The sequence below is a fragment of the Schistocerca americana genome, chromosome 4 (genome assembly GCF_021461395.2).
Source record: "Schistocerca americana isolate TAMUIC-IGC-003095 chromosome 4, iqSchAmer2.1, whole genome shotgun sequence".
NCBI lineage: Eukaryota > Metazoa > Arthropoda > Insecta > Orthoptera > Acrididae > Schistocerca > Schistocerca americana.
The window spans coordinates 759934412-759959488 of NC_060122.1; the positions used below are offsets into that span (position 1 = coordinate 759934412).

General features: G+C 43.6%; 1 protein-coding gene across 2 annotated transcripts in view; it reads left to right on the forward strand.

Moving 5' to 3' along the window:
* The window catches only part of LOC124613073, a 1160819-nt gene that overhangs the window by 575890 nt on the left and 559852 nt on the right, over positions 1 to 25077 (forward strand). For both annotated transcript variants that reach the window (XM_047141658.1, XM_047141657.1), the window contains exon 3: positions 23431 to 23495. The gene's annotated coding sequence lies outside the window, so the exon portion shown is untranslated. The remainder of the gene's footprint in view (positions 1 to 23430; positions 23496 to 25077) is intronic.

The window sequence follows — 25077 nt, forward strand, 5'->3', positions numbered from 1 at the left end:
ACTAAAACATTCATATTTCTTTACGTACTACACGCATATGTAATAAAAAATGGGGGTTCCTGTTTTAAAAAACGCAGTTGATATCCGTTTGACCTATGGCAACGCCATCTAGCGGGCCAACCATAGCGCCATCTGGTTTCCTCCTTCAAGCTAGACAAGTTTCGTTCGTTGTAGGCTTTTCGTTTGACGGTTATTTCGTGAGATATTTGGCACGGTTACGATCAATGGACCACCCTGTATAGTGCCAACATTGAACTACGAAGGACTGGTCTTACGGTATGGGGATGCTTTCCGTGTTAGGGTGTGGTCCTCTTATTGTACTTAAGAAAACCCTAATTCAGAAGCACACTAATAAATTTTACAGCATTATAAACTGGACACAATAGAGGAACCGTTTGGAGATGATGAAAGATTGTACCAATATGAAAATGCACCCTCCAGTAAATCAGAATTCTTGAGACTATGATTTGTGGACAGTAACATAACTGAAATGGACTTGTCTGTATAGATTCCCGACCGGAACCCAGTAGAACGCGAGGTAAGTTAGAATGGAGACTTCATTCCAGATTCCAATGTCTCAGGTTTCGACTCCTGACGAAGAATGGGCTGCCACTCGACCTCAGACATTCAGACACCTCACTGAAAATATTTCTAGCCGATTTTCAGCTGTCATAAAGGGTGGACACTCCCCATGGTAGTGTCCACTAAAAAGTGTCCGTATGCTTTTGATCAGATACTGAAAAATAATGAAGGAACAATGAGAGAATTTTGATGTTTAATTTCAGTCACAGAACCTCTTTCGTCTGCGGGCTATAAACCCGCAAGTTTTTCATTCACGTATGAGACAATTTCATTGTTTTTCAGGTAACTGTTACAGAATTTGAATTGTCTGAGGCTGCGAACACTCACTTTATCGTTATAAAGTGTTGATGAATTTGGATGTACTGACTCTGTCAATCCGTTCAGTACCGACCGACCGACCGACCTCCATGTCAGCCTGTACAGAGGCGTGGTTGGGAAGCAATATGATTGGGTATTGGATCAGCACAGCGCTCTCCCTGGCATTGGAGCCCCTGTTTGTCACTCAGTTAGCTCGTCAGTTGGCAACACGAGTTTGAATCAACCCCGATTGCCCTAGCGTCAAGAAAAAATCTCTGGGAATCGAAAATGGGTCCTTTGCAAAGCAGTGATGGGCGCTGACCAAAGAACTATATAGATGGAATATCGTAACAATAATTCTGTGACATTTAACAGAAATGTTTCTAGGCCTCATAGCAGAAAATATATTTGCTGTACTGACGTTCCATCGACATTGAGGTTATTAGAGATGACTACAAGCTCAGTTGGCAGAAGGATGGGGAAGTAATTGGCCGTGCCCTTTTCAGAGTAAACATCCTGGAATTTGCCTTGAGCGATTTAGGAAAATCACAGAACGCCTAAATCTGGATGTCCGGATGGGGATTTGGGTCATAATCCTTTCAAATGTGAGTCCAGTGTGCTGAGAACTAAGCCATCTCGTTGTAGCAGGACCTTAGTGTAATTTGGGAGCCCAGGAATGAAGTACTGGGCGTGATAAATACGGCGGTCCTCAGAGCACTGTAGCGTGGACTATATACATCGCTAAAATATCATAGATGATTAGTTGGTGTGCTCGCGGAGTATGTGAAAACAATAATTGTTCCACTTCCTGGCACAAGATGAAAATATGGCGCTGTAAGCAGTCAGAGAATGAAATGTTTCCTGTTTTGACATCAGTACGCTCTTCGTCGCTTGGCGATGAGTGTTGGTTTGTTTGTGAAGTGACTTGGTATAAATAGTTAAGAAGGTTGAATGAGAGTGGCTATTGAGAAGAAAGACCGTACACAGATGGTGAAGTTCTTTCATCACGACGGCAGCAATTGCAGCACTGCATTGCGGGAATATAGCCGACAGAAACAGATGCGAACAGGTTCCATGTCAACAAATGGGCTAAATAATAGGATCAAGATATTTGAAGAAATAGGTGAATAAAATGCTATAGCAAAGAGAGAAGGGCGGCCTATTCCCATGACAGTTGTTGATGAAGTTGCTGTAGGTATTGCCGACTGTGCAGCACCTGCTGTGTCACGGGAATTGTCTCTTCCCTCGCCAACAGTTCCAAAGATTTTGTGGTGCATTTTAAACTACCATTCCTACAAGATTCAAAATGGGCGCCAAATGAAGCCCCAAGGTAGGCTACAACGCCGTGACTTACCTCTACGTATGCATCGAAATAGATGACTTGTGGCCGGAGAATATTCTTTGGGCGGACGAAACACATTTTACTCTGCACGGTGCCGTGAAAGCACAGTGCTGTCGCGTATGGGTTTCTACACCGCCACATGGTGTGCAGGAACATCCACTGCACTTAGCTTATATGACTGTGTGGTGTGATTTCACAAGCTCCTTCATTCTCCGTCCGTTTTTTTGCCGAGGAGTTGACACCTCGCATACCTGTTAGGTGTGCAGTGACATCCGTAAATTATGAGGACCTCCTTGTGCTGCGCGTGATTCCAGCTTTGCAAGAACACGTCTCTGTCCCCACCACAATTTTCATGCAATGTGAGGCGACACAACATGTCGCTTGCAGTGTGGAAAATTGTGTATGTCGCTGAGTCGAGGAACCATATAGTATCTTGAGACCATATTCTAATAAACGTACTAAACCCACCTTTATCATGTGTTCGATCGATCATTCGCTTTTCCTGCACCGTCACCACATGATGGCTGCTTACAGCGCCATGTTTTCACCTGGTGGCAGAAAGTTTCGAGAGCGCACTAATTAATAAACATATCTACGAGGATTCAGCGTCCTCAGATGTACACAGGCCACACTGCAGCATTCTGTATGCCGTCAGTTTCATTATAACCACCTGGAAGATGACAGAATGTTGTTACTCTGAAGATTAGCCTGGATACTGGTTTGCACGTCAGCACGAGGCTTATGCTGATATTTACTGTTGACCACTTTGCATTATGAAAAATGCTTCGTATTATGGTTAATATATGCTTTACCAAAACTCAGGGCGGAACTGTATCATTTGCTTTATAAGGATCCAAGTTTCCTATCATTCCACTCATCTCTCTGGACGATTGTAGGCATTATTTAGATATATATCGTAAGTAGACTTTTGCGTACATCAGTTTCAGCAGCCTTTTACAGCAACAAATGTCACCCTTTTCGGTCCGTTCTTTTGCGGTTTTCACACAGTTCACGATTCAATTCCGTGCTATATATTGTTCCAATCGCACGCTCACAGAAATTTCTTCGTCTAGTTAAGTCTATCGTTTGTCACTACTCGATTGATTTTAGCGAGGAACGGGCTTTCTGCCTGTGCTGCTGTGCTTCTTACGTTCTCCTTGCTTCATCCGTTGCAGAATTCCTTCGCTTCGTCTACCAGTCGTGGGCCCCAATTTTGATGTTAAATTTATCGTTTGTCGCATTTCAAGGTATTCCCTGCTCATTAGACTGTTGATTACATTCAACAGGTGGTGTAATTCGTCGTCTCTTTCACTAGGGATAACAATGAGTGAATCTTATCTCTGATATTCTGTCACCCTGGATTTTGATCTCACTCCTGAACCATCCTTTATTTCTTTGGTGGACCAGGTCGAAGAAGTTCTGCGTCCTAAACTGGTTGACAATAGCATCGTTCTGAACGAACCATGGAGACCGAAGCCCATACGTATGGTAACGGCACCGTCTGAATTGCTGACTCCATGCAGAGGTGAAGTCGCTCACCGGCCTCGCGTGACGAAGCGAGTCACGCCACCAGCGACTGAAACGCCCTCTAACAATCGATACTGCTACCACGCAAAGTGTGTCAGTGCTGTTAGACTACGTTCGCTTCCGTCTGACCTGGTCCCATCGTTCGTGTACAGTGGTACTGTTCCTGCCATTTACTAAGCGCTTCGTAGAATCAGTTGCCGACGCACCAAATCAGTAGGGTTGTCTTCGTAAATTGGCAAGTTTGTAGATTGCACACTCTCTCGCTCTGCCGCGACAAAAAACCTCTTGCTCGTGTAGTCTGAACTCACCAGCGAGGGTCCTCTCTTACATTCTACAGCTGCATGTACATCTATATTCCACAAGTAATATATGCTGTGTGTGGTGGAGTACCACTGAGACATCCTCTTTTTCTTTTCTTTTTGTTCGCAAGTACAAGAATTGTCGGTAAACCTTCGTGTGAACTCGAATTTAATTTTGTGCTCATGGTCTTTTCGCGAGATCTAAGCTGATGGGAGGAACGTATTCGTTGACTCTAGGAACGTAAGCTTGTAACGAAATGACTTTTTGAGGGCATACAACGCCCAGGGCACGCCCACAACGGCTGTATTGGCCACTTTAAATCCCAAAGAAAGAGAGCCGAATAAAGTTATGTTGGTAATTCCAACCACAGATTAGAGTTGTCTACATAAATTCGGACTCATTGATAATAATCGGACAAGTAACACCTTGAGTGCGAGGGCTCATTCGACGACCCGATGTTGTCTGCCACGCAACTACAATACTGTCTGCTAGTGGCAACAGACGGCGGGACTGGAGGTATCCAAAAGTGAGCACGGCATGAGCTGCTTGGACGACGAGTAACTCACAATAGTGCTACAGTACTAGCCGTGTTAATACAAAGCAAAACAATAGCAACTATAAACAAAGCAAACATTGATTTGTATCAACAACGACAGTTGCAAAAGTTTATATTTCGTCAGAAAGGTACCCAAGGAATTTCACAGAGTGAGAAAGAAGTGACAGATGAAATATTAACGTTTCTGCAAGATGAGGCGTGGAGTGTGTAGTATCGTATACACTCTACTGTCCGGATAATGTACATAAGGGTTAAAATGACTATTTATGCTTAACAAGTGAAAGTGATAGTGAAACAGGCATCGAGCCATGCGGTTCATCATTCTTGTCGGATAGGGAGCCACAAATTCCGGCTCAAGTAAATAGTAGTAAAGGACAATCGTGGTTCAAGGAGCAGGTACTAAACATAAATAAGAACATGAATATTTTCCGCAGCATAGTAAAAAAAAAAATAGTTACGAACAGATTTCGAGGAAGTCCGCATCATTTCAAGGTCAGCATAAAATGGGAAAAATTTTCGAAACGAGTTCGTCGATGTAAGACGATAGTAAAATGTCAAGTGCAGCGAAAGCTTATAAGAATAGATAGGATACGTCGTTCTTCGAACTAATACGTACTATGGGCCCTTCAGAAAGAAAGAATGTTAATTAGATTTTAGAATTTTTTGTTTAATTCTTGCAGTTTCTTTACTAACTAAAAAGTATGTCCGAACCGAACTGGCGACCGTAATTTCACCGTGCTAGAGCACCTAATTATAAATCTGAGTGACATAACAAAAACGATTTGCAATCCGTATTTTTCTGTACACTGATGATGGTTTCTTTAGGAAAATAATAAGTGTCTTGGAGGTCGATTTCTTAAATTAACCATTATTAACACGGCAACTGTCAAAGTGTAAAACAACATCTCAAACAACACTTATAATGTTAGTGTAAGAGATTGCTACAACGGTGCAGACTGATGGGCTCGAATCACAGACGTAAACGCACGAACCCAACTTATGTGGAGTGCTTCTTTATATTTGGCACAATACGGCAGATACTTGTCCTTATTGTTGAACAGAAGCTTGCGGCGCTTTCGTTACTATTCGCTTACGTTCCCCACATATTAAGTCGTTGAAGTCTTCTTGAATGTCTCTTTCCAACAGCATTGGCAAAAACATTAGGTACTTCAAGCGAAAAAGAGTCCCTGTCATAATCGTTTCATATTGCTGGTGTGCATCAGTAAATTTTGCATCCCTGTTCTCCTTAACTCAGAGCAACCTGATTCTCGATATATTTGGTTTGGACTGTCTTAGCTTCCTCACTCACTTACCTTTCTCCTCCTCCTTCTTCTTCCCCCTTTCGTTTATCCTGTAAATCTCATTTCATTATTTAAATTTTTAGCCGGATGCTGTTCCTGACGCCAGGTTCGTCAACGTAATCGAAAGTAGGTAAGTCGAGTGCACCATCCATCTGTGAATCGTGCAAGCTTTGTTCTGTGTGTGATCGTATTTTCACTGTTTCTGGATATATTTTCTGAGACGCAGTTTGGAGACCAGCTCTTCAGTCGCCTAAAAGAGCGTGGGAAACCCCACAAAAAGAAACTCATGATGACCAGTGTCACTGCCCACAGTCAATAATACGTGGCGTGGTTCCGAACCGGGACTTGTTCACCTCCCTATTGCCCACTCTAGCGCACTTTACCCTGAACGAGGAAGTCCTACTGCCTCACCGTGTATTTACACTACTGGCCATTAAAATTGCTACACGAAGACGAAATGCAGATGATAAACGGTTATTCATTGGACAAATATATTATACTAGAACTCACACGTGATTACATTTTCACGCAATTTGGGTGCTTACATCCTGAGAAGTCAGTACCCAGAAAAATCACCTCTGGCCGTAATAACGGCCTTGATACGCAGCTTTAATACGATACCACAGTACATCAAGAGTAGTGACTGGCATATTGTGACGAGCCAGTTGCTCGGCCACCATTGACCAGACGTTCTGAATTGGTGAGAGATCTGGAGAATGTGCTGGCCACAGCAGCAGCCTAACATTTTCTGTATCCAGAAAGGCCCGTACAGGAACTACAACATGCAATCGAGCATTATACTGCTGAAATGTAGGGTTTCGCAGAGATCGAATTAAGGGTAGAGCCACGGGTCGTAACACATCTGAAATGTAACGTCCACTGTTCAAAGTGCCGTCAGGGCGAACAAGAGGTGACCGAGACGTGTAACCAATGGCACCCCATACCATCACGCCGGGTGATACGCCAGTATGGCGATAACGAGTACACGCTTCCAATGTGCGTTCACCGCGATGCCGCTAAACACGGATGCGACCATCATGATGCTGTAGACAGAACCTGGATTCATCAGAAAAAATGACGTTTTGCCATTCGTGCACCCAGGTTCGTCGCTGAATACACCATCGCAGGCGCTCTTGTCTGTGTTGCAGCGTCAAGGGTAACCGCAGCCATTGCCTTCGAGCTGACAGCCCATACTGCTGCAAACGTCGTCGAACTGTTCGTGCAGATGATTGTTGTCTTGCAAACGTCCCAATCTGTTGACTCAGGGATCGAGACGTGGCTGCACGATCCGTTACAGCCATGCGAAAAAGATGCCTGTCATCTCGACTGCTAGTGATACGAGGCAGTTGGGATCCAGCACGGCGTTTCGTATTACCCTCCTGAACCCACCGATTCTATATTCTGCTAACAGTCATTGGATCACGACCAATGCGAGCAGCAATGTCGCGATACCATAAACCACAATCGCGATAGGCTACAATCCGACCTTTATCAAAGTCGGAAACGTGATGGTACACATTTCTCCTCCTAACACGAGGCACCACAACAACGTTTCACCAGGCAACGCCGGTCGACTGCTGTTTGTGTATGAGAAATTAGTTGCAACCTTTCCTCATATCAGCACGTTGTAGGTGTAGCCACCGGCGCCAACCTTGTGTGAATGCTCTGAAAAGCTAATCGTTTGCATATCACAGCATCTTCTTCCTGTCGGTTATATTTCGCGTCTGTAGCACGCCACCTTCGTGGTGTAGAAATTTTAATGGCCAGTAGTGTATTAGCGTTGCAGCTAGGTAGATCTCTTTTGCGAGCAAATTTTGAGGGGAAAAAGTCCCTCTGGTTGACACTGAGGTAGAACAGCAGTGAGTACCGTGCGAAAAAGCAAAATGACACCGTAGAGTGTGAAACACTGAGAGAGTAATTACTCACGCCTGGTGGGGAACTAACTGTGTTAGCTGGAAAGAGAGTTTGCGTGTGCTTGCAAGCGTGCGTGTATGTGTGTGCGCAGTGTAGTAGAAATTTCGGGAGATCCGTGTTTACTCGCCTCGTGAACCCCAATTTTTTTAAGCTTACTCGTGTGTACTCTTGGACTCCGCCGTCGCTCCCCTGCAGTTTAATACTACACTCCCAGATGTGGCCAACGGTGCGGCAACACAGCTGACAATACCAGGAGTAACGCCTCAGGGCTTCTCCCTCTCAGCTGTTGCTCCCCCTTGTAATTCCAGCAGCTGCTGGTATCGCACAGTATATTCTGGTTTCTGTGATTATCTGCATACCCCAAGCCGGCGAGCCGCAGCGAATGTGTATCTACGAGCAATGCGTATCGGCAGTGTGATTACGAACTGCTGAGCGAGCTCGGACTAGCTCCTCACGCCCTTTCTGACTTCAACGCAACGTGTTATGATTCTAGGGATTCTAGGCTCTCGCCCACTATTTACTCATAAGCTTATAATTGTCCTTTTCACTAACTTGAATGCGAGTAGTCGAATGAAAATACGTTAGCAACGCACCATGAACCCAGTACAGAGAACTTCGAAAAAACTGCTATTGTGGTACTGGGTGCATGAAAAATACCTGCAGTATCTTTCATGGCATAATACCACGACACTAACCAAAATATCAACGGATAGACTCTCATTTATGAAAGTTGACATCGTGCATGAATTAGCAGGAAACTTTCGTGTGCAATGGACGCGAAGGAACATATTAACTGAATTAGAAAGAAATCAGGCAATAACGTGGACAAACGTAATGCACAAATAATTAGGAACGCTATCTACGCGTGTCACTGTTCACAAGTTTACAAAATAAGTGGAACATGATGTTTCTTGCTGCAACACTTTTGCTAACAACCAACTCACTATACTCGTAGATCACAAGGAAAATATTCAAACACGTGTAATGATAATTAAGAACTCTGAGCAGCACTATAAGACGTATTAGGAAGATTGTACCATATATTATAAGAAATACTTACAAGCGATCAATTACTTCACAGTGAAGTACATTGAAAGATTTTTTTTTTTTTTTTTTTTTTTTTTTGAGATAAACATTTACCTTTTTAAAGCCAGTTTGGTTTATCATTAAGGAAATAATTTTGGCCTTTTGTTATTCTGAAGGGGAGGAAAATATCATTTGGCATACATAAAAACTTTATAGCATAGTCCAACACTGTGGCAAGGAATGCCTCCTGCACTCGATTGTAGAATTTATTTCAGAAACATTTTTCGCTACGTATCTTTGGATAAACAATACTAAAATCCATCAAAATTTCTCAGTTATTGATAGTAGAAGAGGTAATTGAAATTTATCTCTGCAGCGCGTAAAAGTATTGTTCAGAGTTTTATTTTTCAGTATTTGTTTTCCTTTATTCCTTCCTTCATTCCTTCTGGTCCTTGTTTTCCCTGTACTTCAGTAAAGATTCTCCTGCATTTGTTCCTTTTTTTTTTAATCGCGAAAGCCTTTGAATTTAGGAGCATTTTCAATGGCTTCATTTGATTTTATTATCGTAGTTACTCTTTCTGCACGTCATTGAGTCATTCTTATTTTTGTATCTGTTGGCATTACTGTTGTTGAAATACCGAAAAAATAGTTTTATTAAACTGCTTGCTCCCATTATTTTCACATTTGTAGAAAACATTCTGTTTTATATAAAGAATTATGGGCTGTTTCTGTAAAGATTCTTGTTTGTCAGCAAATTTGGTTTTCCGTTATTTTCTCCATTTACTTTTTCACCTTTATCGACAAATGCAGTACATTAAGCTACAAAGAATGCTAGGATTACATAACTGGATTATAGTGTAATTTTAGTATTTGCTGAAATGGATTTTTTTACTTTATTTATCTTTGTGCACTTTCTGCATCTCAAACTTATTTTTAGTTAACAATTTTTCATTACCTCTCCAATCTCTCAATTTTAATGATTTTTCTAAATTCAGTTTCTGGGGATTTGAATGCATTCATGAAATTCATCATGTACTCTGTTTTTAATGTGTAGATTTGAATTCCTGTTCTCTTTGAAGTTTTTCACCAAGTGATTAATTTCTAAAAGTGTCTGAAATAGTGTCTGACAATATTCGCAGTACTGTGGTCACGATTGGTTCTCTATTTCAGAAGTGGATGCTTAAAATTGCTCTTCAACATAAAACCCTAGTTGTAATACTGGAAGGAGAACCAAATTTCCAAATATATTTACATGATGTAATGTCTCAATGGAGTAATTTTATCATATTGTTAAAGAGGAGAAGCCCCAGTTCACCTGGATTTGGGAATCCTTTGTTAATTTCGAATGGTTGTAATGTTGCAACAGTGAATATTTCGTTACAGCTGCTACCTGATTTAGCTTTGCTTTGAAAGGATCCACCATAGCCATGTTTTGATGGTTTAATTTTGGTTTCAATGTTCCAATGCGGGTTTAAGGTTGTGGAGGAGTTTTACACGCCCTCTATTAAAAGGGGTAGCGGGTACTGAGCGGATTTGTCGTAGCGGCCCCTTATCAGTTAGAGGGTCTGCACAACAGACAACCTAGGTGGTCTGCTGACCCCCTTTCAAGAGCTCGTATCAAAACATCGCCAGTGGATGTAAACATCAACAGATTTTCCGCATAAACGTGGCACTACTACGTGAAAAGCCATGTGACAGAGATTGGAACTAATGTGCACTAAGTGTAGCGCTCCGCAGAATCGGTGTTATATGCACTCCAGCAAAGTCAGACCAGTAGTGTGTGCCTACAGCTAGGACAGCTCTGGCCAATACCTACATCGGCTCTAGCCCAGTAGACACCCGTCGTAGTCTTCAGTAGAAAGTTGCAACTTGTTGGGTGTAACGCCACTTTATAGTTGTGTGGAGTGGTTATTATTTCTTTTCATTGTCTTGTTATCGTATCTGGCTTTTGCCACCACAAATATTGTTTTGTTTCTTGTTGTTCTTGCTTTTGGAAATTAGTGCCCGCCAAGGAAGGCATTTTAGCTAAATAAAGTGTGTTCAAACTTGATCATTAGTTCTTTCCTGCCGATCGCAGAACGCTACAGTTATTGGCGACGAGGATGGGATTTTCAGTTTCGGTGGAAATGGCCTCCTTAGAGGAATTTCTTCAGTCCTTGACGGAAACTCTACAGCAGGTTCAGGTAGCAATCACACGGTCTGACATCGCCCTCAATCCCCAGCTCACATAGTTGATTTCATCGCAGGTAAATTGAACACGTTGCACGTGGCTCCACCGACATTTCCGGCTCTCGACAGGTCTGTCGAACCATGGTCAAATTATGTCGAATGGTTGCAACAACATTTACTGGCACATCGGATCCACGAGGCAAATCGAAGTCGGACTTTTCTGTCTTTCTTTGTCCCTCTCTCTGTCTCTATCTCTCGTTTACCCATATTAGGGTTGCTTTTTTGAGTATTTTGACGCACAAATACACGTCGCCTCCACCCGTCACACTTTCTTTTCTTGTCTAAAGTATCCAGGTCAGACATACCGGGAATGGATTACGACGCTCCATGGTCTCTCCCGCGATTGCAAATTCGGGTGTGCCAACGTTGCCAGCAAGTAGTCTTTAGCCTCTTCGTTGATTCCCGATGTGGTGGTGTTTCACGCACCAGACAATGGTCTTCAAACTGATAATTTAAAGTTACAGGACAGATACCTTGACACCTGTCTGGTCATTCGTGCGGTTGAACATTCTGACCGGCTGCAACCGCCGCATCTTGATCCGACTGTTTTCGCTGCTCGCCAGTTACCTAGCGCTGAACAGGAGTCTCGTCGGTCCGTTGGTACACTCCGTGACAGAATGTCTTCCGCTCGTTTCCCATCATGTCCTGACTATTTCTGGACTCACCAACGGTCGAAGTGCCCCTACTGGCGAGCAAGGTGCACGGCTAGCAGCCCAACAGGCCATATCGCCATTGACTATTTCTGGACTCACCAACGGTCGAAGTGCCCCTACTGGCGAGCAAGGTGCACGGCTAGCAGCCCAACAGGTCATATCGCCATTGTGTGTCAGGCTTCGCAGAAACATGGCGTAGATACCACGCTTCCTGCAGACGCACAGTCTCGTCACGAATCGTCACCGCAGGATCTGGAAGCCTTGCTTTCCACTGACGGACAAGTATTCTCCATCATTATTCCCCAGTCGGGAGCCCGTTTCCTTCTTAGCTTGGAGGTCGCATCTTCCGTTTCTGTTGTCGATGGTGCCACATATCAACGCTTGGGCCCTCCAGCCTTGCATAGTTTCAGTAATCGATGGCATTTTTTCAACACAAATCTCCTACAACGGTTGTAACTTCACCACTCAGTTTTTGGTGGTCAGCTTCCCCGGCGTTACGAAGCTTCTGGATGTGAACATTTTTGGTCGTCTGGGTTTGTCAGAGCAGAACGAAGTACAGGCAGTTTCGATCACCTCCTCGGATACCCTCCTTGCCCCATTGCTCAGCAAATACGAAACATTATTCTCATCTTCCACACCAGGGGTGAAAGGTTTCACCGCACATGTTCGGCTTCTTCCTTCTGGCGTCTCTCGTATTTTTAAGGCCTTTCGGTCCACTTTGCTCTCCGAGACAGGCTCCAGGTGGAACTTCGCCGCTTAGAAGACGAAGGCATCCTTTCTCCCACCGCGCACAGTCGCTGGGCAACTCTTCTCTTGTTAGTCGAGAAGCCGAACGCCGCTTTACGCAGCTGTGGCGGTTTTAAGGTCACGGTAAATTCTGAGTCCGTCATCGATGCATATCTTGTCCCATCTGTGGATGACATACACGTCTTGCAGGCTCAATCGTTTTCGCCAAAACCGATTTACACAATGCTTTTTTCTGCAGCTGCCGTTGGACGAGGACTCGCAGCAGATCCTAGTCGTCAATACCCCATGTGGGCTTTTCCGTTATAACCGCCTCTCGTTAGGCATTCTCAGCGCACTCGCCATTTCCCAGCGTCAGGTGTCCCGTGTGGCAAATTATCTGGACGATGTCATCGTCGGTGGCTCGTCCGCGGTGAACCTCACGGACAAACTGGATAGGCTGTTTCAGGTTCTTTCAAAAACTAACCTGCGTTGCCGGAAAGAAAAATGTAACTTTTTCGCATGAGTTATCTCAGGTTCACGATTAATGCCCATGGCCTACACGCCTCTAAGGAGTATGTCGAGATGATTCAAAACCTGCCTTCTCCCACCAACATGAAACAACTGCAATCTCTCCTCGGTGAAATCCACTATTATCGGCGTTTTATACACCACCCAGCCGAGATTTTGGCGCCCCTGACCAGGTTGTTGTGCAAGGGTGGGCGTTGGGTTTGAGACACGGTGCGTGAGCAGGCTTTCGCAAGCCTCAAGACAGCTCTCTCTTTGTCTGCGCGCTTACGACCCTTACCTGCCCCTCATCGTCGCCGACGATGCATCGGACTATGGCCTGGGTGTGGTCCTCTAGTATGCAGTAAACGGCGTTGAGAGGTCGTTGGCTTTAACATCCAAAAAATTTACCGACGCTCAAATGAAATATAGTCAGTATGAAAAGGAAGCTCTGTCACTGGTTTTCACCTTGACGAAATTCTACGACTTCATCTATGGTCGTTATTTCACTCTGGAGACAGACCACAAAAGTTTGGTTTCTTTGTTTCACTCGGGTGCCGCAGTGCCCACCCAGACAGCGCGCCGCCTTCAGCGTTGGGCGCTCTTCCTGGCGACGTTCGACTTTGATATTGTCTATCGCACCTCTGAACGGCACGGAAACGCTCTTCATGGCGACGTTCGACTTTGATATTGTCTATCGCACCTCTGAACGGCACGCAAACGCCAATTTTCTTTCCCAGCTGCCTGCCGGGGCGGACCGAGAGTTTGACGCCTCCCTCTTGGTTTGTTTTCATGTGGAACCGAACGTGGACGCAGCTATGGACGCGCTTCCGTTGGATGCCGATGCGGTCCGGCTGGACACCACTCAGGATTAGACACTCCAAGCTCTCTACCCCCAAATCGCTGCGGGTTGGCCGACTACCTGTCGTAGCGTCCGCGATGCGGAAATCAAGCGTTTTTGGATCATTGACACAGTCTCTCTTTCTGCAGTGTCGTCGTCCTTTTGCATTGTGATTCCGACGTTCCATTCTGGCCATTTGGGAATCGTCCATACTAAACAGCTGCTCGCCGACAACTTTATTGGCGTGATTTGGATACAGACATTACCTACCTCGTGTCGGCCTGTACCACATGCCAAACACGTCAGGCAGCACCCCTGCGCCACTACTGTTCATTTTACGTGGCCAAATGTAGCTGCTCTGAGGGAATGTCTCCACTTGGATTTTGCAGGGCTCATCATGGTCGACTCTGAGTTGGGATACCCTTACATATCCCACATGATGAGCACCACTTCTGCTGAGACTATCACAATTCTCTGGCGCCTCTTTGCTGTCGAGGGACTCCCCTAAACGATCGTTACAGATAACGGTCCACAATTTACTTCGACAGAGTCAATGGGATTTCCCTCGTCCATACCAACCTGCTTCACCCTGCGTCAAATGGCCAGGTAGAACGATTTGTGCGGACTTTCAAGACCCAGCTCGTTAAGCTGCTGACCCATCACACACTGGAGGAGATCATGCTTCTCTTTCTTCGTTCAGGAGGTCTGGCTGACGATCTTCTCTCATCCTTGGGCGCGCTGGGTGCCTGCTGTCATCATCACACCCTGCGGGTGGGCGATGGGGTGTCTTTCGTGGGCCGATGGCTTCGCCGCCTGCTGGCACCTCACCAGTCTGGTGGACCTCGACGCCCAGGGCGAGCTGCCAGGGCCTGTCGACGGCGGCCCTGTGACGGAACCTCCGCTTCCGCCTCCACCACAGCTACTGCCTCCGCCACCAGCTGCCCATGCTGCATTGGTGCCTCCAGCCCTTATGGCCATGAACCTATGAACGTCAACCAGAACGCCACGACTCCCATGGACCTTTGTGGTGCTGTGCATTCTTTTTCCAGGGGGAGAAATGTCCCAGCGGCTCCTAATCAGTTAGATGGCCTGCACAACAGACAAGCAAGGTGGGCTGCCAACCTCCCTTCAAGAGCTCATATCAAAACATCGCCACTGAATGTAAACATCAACAGACTTTCCTCCTAAACACAGCACTACTTCGTGAAAAGACATATGAGAGCGATTCACCAATTGGAACTAATGTGACTAATAGTAGCACTCCGCAGAATCAGTATTATAAGCGCATCAACAGAGTCAGACTGGCAGTGTGTACTTACAGCTAGGACAGCTCCGGCAAATACCTACGCCGGTTCTAGCCCAGTAGACACTTGCCATAGTCTTCAGTAGAAAGTTGTATCTTGTTGGGTGTAACGTCACTTTGTAATTGTGTGGCTCAGTGTTTTGGTTATTATTATTTCTTTTCATTGTCTCCTACTCTTATCTGGTATTCGCCACCACACGAATTGTTGTCTTCCTTGTTGTTCTTGGGTTTAGAAATTAGTGCTCGCCAAGCAAGCGTTTTAGTTAAATAAAGTGCGTTCAAACTTGATCGTTAGTTCTTAACTGCCGACCGCAGGACACTATAAGATAAAATGTAAATGCCGTGTGGCTAGGGCCTCCCGTCGGGTAGACCGTTCGCCTGGTGCAAGACTTTTGAGTTGACGACTTGCGTGTCGGTGGGGATGAAATGATGATGATTAGGACCACACATCACCGAGTCCCTGAGCGGAGAAAATCTCCGACCCAGCCGGGAATCGAACCCGGGCCGTGAGGCATGACATTCCGTCGCGCTGACCACCCAGCTACCAGGAGCGGACACTATAAGATTATTGCCAGCTAATGCTAACACATATGTTTGCCTTTAACTTCATCAACAAGAACGAGTCAGAGTCATAATCTTGTCCGCTACGTGAACGTTCATCCTTTATCAAAGCCTTTAGTCTTCTTTGAGTGTTCTCCTGGACCATGGTCGTTCAAGGTGGCCCGTATCTGGTGTCAGATGAGTCCTATTTCTTTTAATGGTTACCCCTCCTCATTTCTCCATTTTGCCAACGCATCCATAGGCAGAATTATTATAAATGTTATTGTTGTTGTCATTCATCTTAGTTCTTATGGCTGTAGGATGATATAAACTATTCACTTCTTTGTCTTTTGGTGTATTCTGGGTTGAAAAACTTCGTGGTCCGTGACAATACGTGTATTGGTACTGTCACTGTGTGGTGTCTTGGAGCAGTTTTAAGACATGATCCTCCAATATTAACTGATGCACCCTTCTATTCACTGTTGCAGCATGTACCATGTTATTTTAATATTCTAAAGACCCTTCTGGTATAATGGTAGTATTGTCTGTTTGGTAGTCGGACGTTGACATCTTTTCATTGTAAAAACTGAGAAATTCGTTGGAAAATTTACGCCGAAAGTGTGAAGGCCTTCTGTTGTAATTTTAAGAGCATATGGGCGAGTTATTCGTACACGTAGGTCTGGTCTGAGGGGAAGTGAATTTGCTTCTGTGACAAAGGACTAGCTGTGTGGCCCCAGGGCCGAGGGCACGCCAGGTCCGGTACTGGCCAGCCAAGTGTAGAGATGACTAGGATGGCCGGATGTGGGTAAATCAAAAAGCTGGGAATTTCGACGACAGTCACCTCGCGTAGCAGAATGCGGAATGAACAGCAGTGACTGGCTTTGCGACACAGTGAAAGATGGCTTCTTTCACAATCTACGCTGAAACGCCAAAGAAACTAGTACAGGCATGCGTATTCAAATACAGATATTTGTAAACAGGCAGAAAACGGCGCTACGGTTTGCAGTGCCTCTTTAAGGCAAAACTTATCTGGGACAGTTGTTAGATTGGTTATTGCTACTATAATGGCAGGTTATCAACATTCATGTGAGTCTGAACGTAGTGTTCTAGTCGGCGCACGAGCGATGGGAGACAGCATCTCCGAGGTAGCGGTGAAGTGGGCATTTTCCCGTACGACCATTTCAGTAATATATCGTGAATATCGAGAATCCGGTAGAACATCAATGTTCCGACATTGCTGGGCTGGAAAAAGATCCTGGAGGACCAACAACGACTGAAGAAAATAGTATCTAGGTGACAGAAGTGCAACCATTCTGCAAATTACTGCGCATTTCAATGCTGGGCCGTTAACAAGTGTCAGCGTGCGAACCATTCAACGAAACACCATCGATATGGATTTCGGAGCCCAAGGCCCACTAGTCTAGCCTTGATGACTGCACAACAAAAAACTTTACCCCTCGCCTGGACTCGTCAATACCGACACTCGAGTGTTGATTACTGGGAACGTATTGCCTGGATGGACGATTCCTGTTTGAGATTGTATCGAGCGGATGGACGTGCACATGTATGGAGACAGCCTCATGAATCCATGGACCCTGCATGTCAGCAGGGGACTGTTCAAGCTGTTGGAGGCTCTGTAATGGTGTAGGGGGGCACCTGATAAGTCTAGATATGACTCTGACAGATGGCAAGTACGTAAGCATCCTGTCTGCTCACCTGCATCCATTCATGTCCATTGTGCATTCTGGCGGACTTGGGAAATTCCAGTAGGACAATGCGACACCCCACACGTTCGGAATTACTACAGAGTGGCTCCAGGAACACTCTTATAAGTTTAAACACTTGCGCTGGCCACCAGACTCCCCAGACATGAACATTATTGGGCATATCTGAGATGCCTTGCAACGTGCTGTGCAGAAGATATCTCCAAACCCTCGTACTCTTACGGATTTATGGCCTGCCCTGCAGTATCCATGGTGTCAGTTCCCTCCAGCACTACTTCAGGCGTTAGTTGAGCCCATGCCAGTTCATGTGGTGGCACTTCTGCCTGCTCACGAGGGCCCTACACGATATTAGGCAGGTGATCGGTTCCTCTGGTTGTTCAACGTATAATAATTTACGATCAAGTATTAAAGCAAATCCGAATACACTTGCGATGTCATAAAAATCAGGTACACTCATTGACACAACAATAATTTCAATATCTTCAAAACTATAGCAGTTAATGTTTCATAGTGAATAAATATTTTCACCTCTGAATTAGCAACCTTTAAATGCTTCATACGATTTCACCATACGATGTCTCTTATGATAAATATTGCACTACAGATATCATCATTGACAGCTGCATACCTGTATCTTTTATTTCTTAATTTATTACGTTTTTTATATCTTTTCAGTATGAAAATGTTCGTCAGAGCATCGTATCTTCCAAAATTACACAGCAGAAGAATACAGTGTGATGGCCTAATATTTTGTCATACTTGCTTATTTATTTAATGAACAGATTACTTTTTTTCCAGGAACTTCATCTAAATATTAACTATGATTGATAATAAATCAAGGTAACATACAAGTAGTCGACCTAATGCGTTCGCTGACACCACCACTGTAAAAGAGTACCAAAAGACACTTCTAACATGCAGGCTTAAATATTTGTTCAAACAATATTTAATGGCAATTTATTGTCATTCATCGTGAGCGCATTTGCGGAAGAATACTAACTTATTTATTTGTCTAAAAACATTTACACTACTGGCTATTAAAATTGCTACACCACGACGATGACGTGCTGCAGACGCGAAATTTAACCAACAAGAAGCAGATGCTGTGATAAGCAAATGATTAGCTTTTCAGAGCATTCACACAAGGTAGGCGCCACTGGCGACACCTACAAGGTGCTGACATGAGGAAAGTTTCCAACCGATTTCTCATACATAAACAGCTGTTGATCGGCGTTGCCTGGTGAAAGGAGAAATGCGTACCATCACATTTCCGACTTTGATAAAGGTCGGACTGTAGCCTATCGCGATTGCGGTTAGCAGAATATGGAATCGGTGGGTTCAGGAGGGTAATATGGAACGCCGTGCTGGATCCCAACGGCCTCGGATCACTAGCAGTCGAGATGACAGTCACCTTATCCGTGTGGCTGTAACGGATGGTGCAGCCACGTCTCGATCCCTGACTCAAAAGATGCGGACGTTTGCAAGACAACAACCATCTGTACGAACAGTTCGACGACATTTGCAGCAGCATGGACTATCAGCTTGGAGACCATGTCTGCGGTTACCCTTGACGTTGCATCACAGACAGGAGCGCCCGCGATGGTGTACTCAACGATGAACCCGGGTGTACTAATGGCAAAACGTCATTTTTTCGGATGAATCCGGATTCTGTTTACAGCATCATTATGGTCGTATCCGTGTTTGGCGACATCGCGGTGAACGCACATTGGAAGCGTGTATTCGTCATCGCCATACTGGCATATCACCAGGCGTGATGGTATGGGGTGCCATTGGTTACACGTCTCTGTCACCTCTTGACGTCACTTCGAACAGTGGTCGTTACATATCGGATGTGTTACAACCCGTGGCTCTACCCTTCATTCGATCCCTGCGAAGCCCTAGATTTCAGCAGGATAATGCACGACCGCATGTTTCAGGTCGTGTACGGGCCTTTCTGGATACAGAATATGTTCAACTGCTGCCCTCGCCAGCACATTCTCCAGATCTCTCACCAATCGAAAACGTGTGATCAATGGTGACCGAGCAACTGGCTCGTCACAATACGCCAGTCACTACACTTGATGAACTGTTGTATCGTGTTGAAGCTGCATGGGCAGCTGTACCTGTACACGCCATTCAAGCTCTGACTCAATGCCCCTGCGTATCAAGGCCGTTATTACGGCCAGAGGTGGTTGTTCTGGGTACTGATTTATCAGGATCTATGCACCCAAATTGCGTGAAAATTTAATCACATGTCAGTTGTAGTATAATGTATGTGTCCAATGAATACCCGTTTATCATCTGCATTTCTTCTTGGTTTATCAATTTTAATGGCCAGTAGTGTATATTTATGGTGAATGATCTGAGTTTGGCTGTATGTTTATAACATTTTTTTATTTAAATATTGTTGTAATATATTAGTTTGGTCCAGGAAGTGGTTAAGATTAGTCAAATGATGCATTTACAATGTAAGAACGATGTACTTTTGGTGGGGATGACATTTAACCAATTGGAAAAGCAAATAGCTGCGGAACACTACTGTAGTAAAGTGGAGACTGGGAGTTTTACAATGAAGGGCTCATGGGATGGATCCTGAGCACGTTTACACGAGTTCTGGAGGAGTCAGACCCGTATGTGGTAACAAGTAGTATTCAATCATGGAGCTGTTGCTTCTGGAGGGTGAACGAACGCTGTCATTCTTTGACTACTGTAGGGACTTTTTATTTCGAGAGGTCTGAATGTGCTCCAGGATATGTCTCTGAGGACACACGGAATATGAGTGATGATTCTTTGTATCGAATGTGATAATTTTCAATTCATGTTGAACTCCGAATGGCTTTGAGCTGGAGAATATTTCGTGCATTGTGATTATGAAGTGAACTTAGTATTCGTGAGTCTTTGATGATTATTTTGTTTGGGGTATTTTGCTATCAGTATAATTCTCTTTCATCTAAATCAATTACAAACATTAGAGCAGAATCCTTGTTATTAAATTAGTCATGAAATTTTTATTTGTATTTCTCTGTATTTTATTAACTACCAATTATATCCAATGCATTGACTGTTTGACTGCAGGAACGCAGCTTCAGGTTGTTATTAGCAGCGAATTAACTTCAGGGCATAAATCAGACGTGCGCGGCTCGAGCCTTTGGCTACACCATGCTATGCTTTTTAAACACAACCGTGTATAGCCCAAGTACCTAAAGAATGAATAATCGCAGGTAAAGGCACAACTGGTTTGCTCGTATGGGATGCTGTTTAGAAGAGCAACTACCCTTCGCAGTAACCGTTAGGTAGCGTTGCAATAACACAGGCTTGTTGGTAATTTGGACTTATACAGGCTTTGTCGCATAGCATTTGAAAATAACTATAACAGTCTACATCGCAAGAAACATTTATTCAAAGGGCGACGTTTTGATTATTACATGATCATCTTCAGACCTTTTTATTTTGATGGGCAATGGTTATGTGTAGAGTAGGAACCACTGAATGACGGTAGTCAACAGCTGCTATTGCACAACAGGTAAGCTACCGCTGAATCGTCAAATTACTAATCCAAGAATATTTGCTCTGTCATGTTGATCTCTCTGTTGAATTCATTTTCTTGTAGCGTTTTTCGCCATAAGGTGACTCTGGGTGTCATGGGCTGTAAACTAATTTTAGTGGAGGGTATTGATTAATTGATTTGTCTTGTTGATGCCAACCACAAAGCCATTGTTAATTAGTATAGATTTTAGATATCTGTCACGATACATAAAATATATTATTTATCTAGTTTTCAATGTAGCCACTCAGATTCACGTGCTCATCTTACGATTTTATTGGAAATGGAAAACATGTAGCACAATACTACATTTTAGTACATTTCTTTACACTAGTTGTTAAGGTCTAATAGTTGAATGAACGTAAGATCACATTTACTGCACTGAACTTTGAGGAATTCACACGTTAATTTCCTAACAAATAATTGGGCAAGCTGTAAAATATTCTGTAACACCATTTAGCACGATTTCACATTTGAAACGATGTCTACAATCATCTAAAAAAAAAAAATGCAATTTTGAAATTAGTATAGCAGTTGACAAAACTGAATAAAACCAGTATGTCAACAAGTTTCGTCCTGGCTAAAGATCGCTCTGTTAGGGCATTGTCTGTGTCAACACGATGGCAATTAGTCCCCTTTGTCCGGCCACGGGTCCAATAACAGACGCCTGTCACGTGGACATTCAAGCAGATCACGTACGTCCTTTTCTGTCCCGTGAGTGCTCTCTGGAGACGCCATGTTTCATTTCGACGTTTCACTGCTCTTTGGTTGCATCTAGGTGGTTTGACGAACGCTCCAGTAAATTCAAAATCGTCGCTTGGCCTCCTAGGTCATCGAGTTTTAACCGTATCACGCATTTATGAAATCCTGTTGATAACCGCGTACGGTCTATGTTTGCACCACCATCCACACACTGACCTTTGACAGTAGCACTTCAAGATGCGTGGATCAATATCCCTGCAGTACGATTCTATCACCTTGTAGAGTCAGTACTGCACTTGCGAGAGCTCGCGATTAGCCACTTGCAGTGCTTTCTCCTAGCGTTTGACCACTCAGAGTATTAAAATAGTTCACTGATACTCCTGCAGATTGAAACTGCGTAACATATCGCGACTCGAACCTTGGCCCTTCGTGGACAAATGACGAACCCTCCGTCACACCCTAACTTCGAAAGCACCTCACTCGCACTTTCCTCCTACTTCCCAACCTTGAACGCGCTGTGTGTTATGAAAAGTCATTCAGGGCAAAAATATTTCTCGACTACGACTAAACCATTTTCTCCACAATATCATTTCTTTCAGTAGTGCTAGTCCCATAAAGTACGCCGGAGCACGTGTGTTAAGTTAGGAAAGTAGGAGAAAGATATTGGCAGACATAAGGATGTGACAGCGCGTCTATCAGTCGACGAACATTTGCCAGCGAAAGACAAAGGTTCCGCATGCGACTCCAGTATCCGAGTTCGACGCCAGGATTGGCATCCAGTTTTAGCTATCGTTATTTCGCTGCAAGATTAGTAAAGCAAAACTGTATTTACATAGCATTACACGGAAGTAACAACGGTACGGTAGAGAAGTTTTAGCGTTGCCCCTCTGTTTCAGGCAAAGCAAATAACAGAGTACGGTACTTGCTTAAAACCACTTAGAAGACCTCTACCAGAATGCTACTCAAGTGTGTAACATCCGTACCATAGCAGCGGAAATGTAAACAGATCACAGAGGTATTTTGTGATAGAAAAATTACAAAGTCGCAAAGGGCAAATATTAAAATCAAGTTACTGGTTTCAGGGTACTATCAGATACTTTTCAGCCCAGAAGAAAATTAGACAGAGAAAAGGGTTAAACTAATAACATCTTTATCAAAACTAGGCATGATTGTCTTATTGGGATTGCCGCCATCGTTCTTAAATAAAAATATGGCATTTCAGCCTTTGATCGCTATTTTTTATTTTCAATGACCGGTTTCAGGCTAGCTGCCCATCTCCAGATCATGTATTGCAATTACAGAGTAACCTGTCAGTACAGAACTATTGGTTATGACAGCGAACCAGTAGTTCTGTACTGATAGGTTACTCTGTAACTTCAATATATGATCTGAAGATGGGCAGCTAGCCTGAAACCGGTCATTGAAAATAAAAAATAGCGATCAAAGGCTGAAATGCCATATTTTTATTTAATAACATCTGACATAGGGACATACAAATAATCAGTATTCCGTAAAGCGTCTTTAAACTGGAAAAACTGTATAAACCCTTCCATCGCTTTTACGTCGTGAATATAGTATTTACGCTCATATTTGAACGACTCTTCCCATATCGTTGCATAGATTCAGAAGCTTAGAGGAGAAAATGTACTTCCTCTTCTCCTGTCTGTTAATAACCCCACTACAAATACTGTGTTTCAGTGCTGGAAGGAGTTTTCGCCAGAGGCTGCTGTTGTTTGTTGTGGCTTACTTTATTACGGTGGGAGCCCCACCGAGATCTCTATTAGCCGACCTGTCCAGAACGTTGCACCCTATGTTTCAGGAGAACGTGACTAGAATCCGCAGTCCTCGCTCTCGCGCTTCGAACCCGTCTGGAGGTGCCGCCTGGTGAGTAATCCAGCAGCAAATCCTCGCTTTCTATAAAATTCCAATCAAAGGGGCGCGGCGAATGACTGTTTCTACACCTGTGGTGCAGCTTAACGTTGTCTATCTTCTGAAATATGTTAAAAGTGAAAAAAAAGAAAATAGTTTTGTGGCCTTCGTCGTGGTGATACGGTAGCACGGGTTTACAGCTGTACGAACTTGAATGTATTGTGCATGTACTTTTATGTATTAGAGCGCTATTGGCTTTTAAGGGGAGTAGGACGTAAAACGGGCCGACTTGGAGCAGGAGAGGCACCACAGGATATTTTAATTTCCAGTGGCTATACTTTTACAAATAAATTCATAAAACTTTGTCAGCATGACCAGGAAGGATTCAGAATTCGCACTCATAGCAGTGGATGTTAGAAAACATAACGAAGTAATTTTTTTTTACATCTGAAATTTCATCAGTTTTTTCACTTACTAATGGCTGCATTTGTTGCTATAGATACACTTTTCTTCATAAGTAAGGGATATTCTTCGATGAATTTTGCACAGCATACAAATCATACTTAAAAGTGTGTGAAACTCTATAATTTTCAAAATATATTAAAAACTGTGGTAAAAATTGAGGTAATTAACTACAAAATTTGTGTTTTTTCAAACATGAAGTTTAAAATATAGCAGCTCATTCAATTTTTCATAAAGTAAATTAATTCTAGAATTTCATACAACTGTAAGTATGGTATGTATGCTGTGCAAAATTCATCGGAGAATCTCTCTAACTTATGAAGAAAAGTGTACCTATAGCAACAAATGCAGCCATTAGTAAGTGAAAAAATGATGGAATTTCACAAGTAAAAAAATTACTTCGTCATGTTTTAGAACTTCCACTGCATTGAGTGTGAATCCTGAATCCTTCCTAGTGATGCTGAGAAAGCTTTATGAATTTATTTGTTAAAATTTAGACACTGGAAATTAAAATATCCTGTGATGCCTCTCCTGCTCCAAGTCGGCCCGTTTGACTTCCTACCCCCCTTAATGAAGTATGTGAAACCTGGACAGTGGAGCAGAGGTGCTGGCTGAACTGAAGATGAGACGAAGGGCCGTGTCTCGCGGCTGGGTAAATCTGTGGATCCGGTCCAGCACTTAGGTTTAATCTGTCAATAAGTTTGAAAACCGCTATAGAATGTGAAAAAGTCATGCTACCTATATTTCTGCAGTTAGTTCATCTGACAAGGTTAGAGCTTTCAGAATATCTCTCACATCTAACCAGACATCCGCAGTAAGTTAACGTTACAATGTGCGTGGGATATTAGATTATTTTAATAACGTTTTCCTGGAAGAAACGAGTGCAAGGTAAACGGCAGAACTTTCTTGAAATATTCCTTTTGCAAATAGAAACCGCCTTTTCTTGCTGCAATGTGCTTTATTTGTTCTTTACGCGTTCCAGGTTTCACTTTAAGGAGTATTCAGTGGTATGTAGAATCATTCAGATTTGCTTTGATGTATTTGATATGCGATATTTATAAATTGTAAAACAGTTCATGTTTTTTTTCCGTAAATGAGTGCTTCCTTAGAGTTATTCGAGTTTTTGTTTGTTATC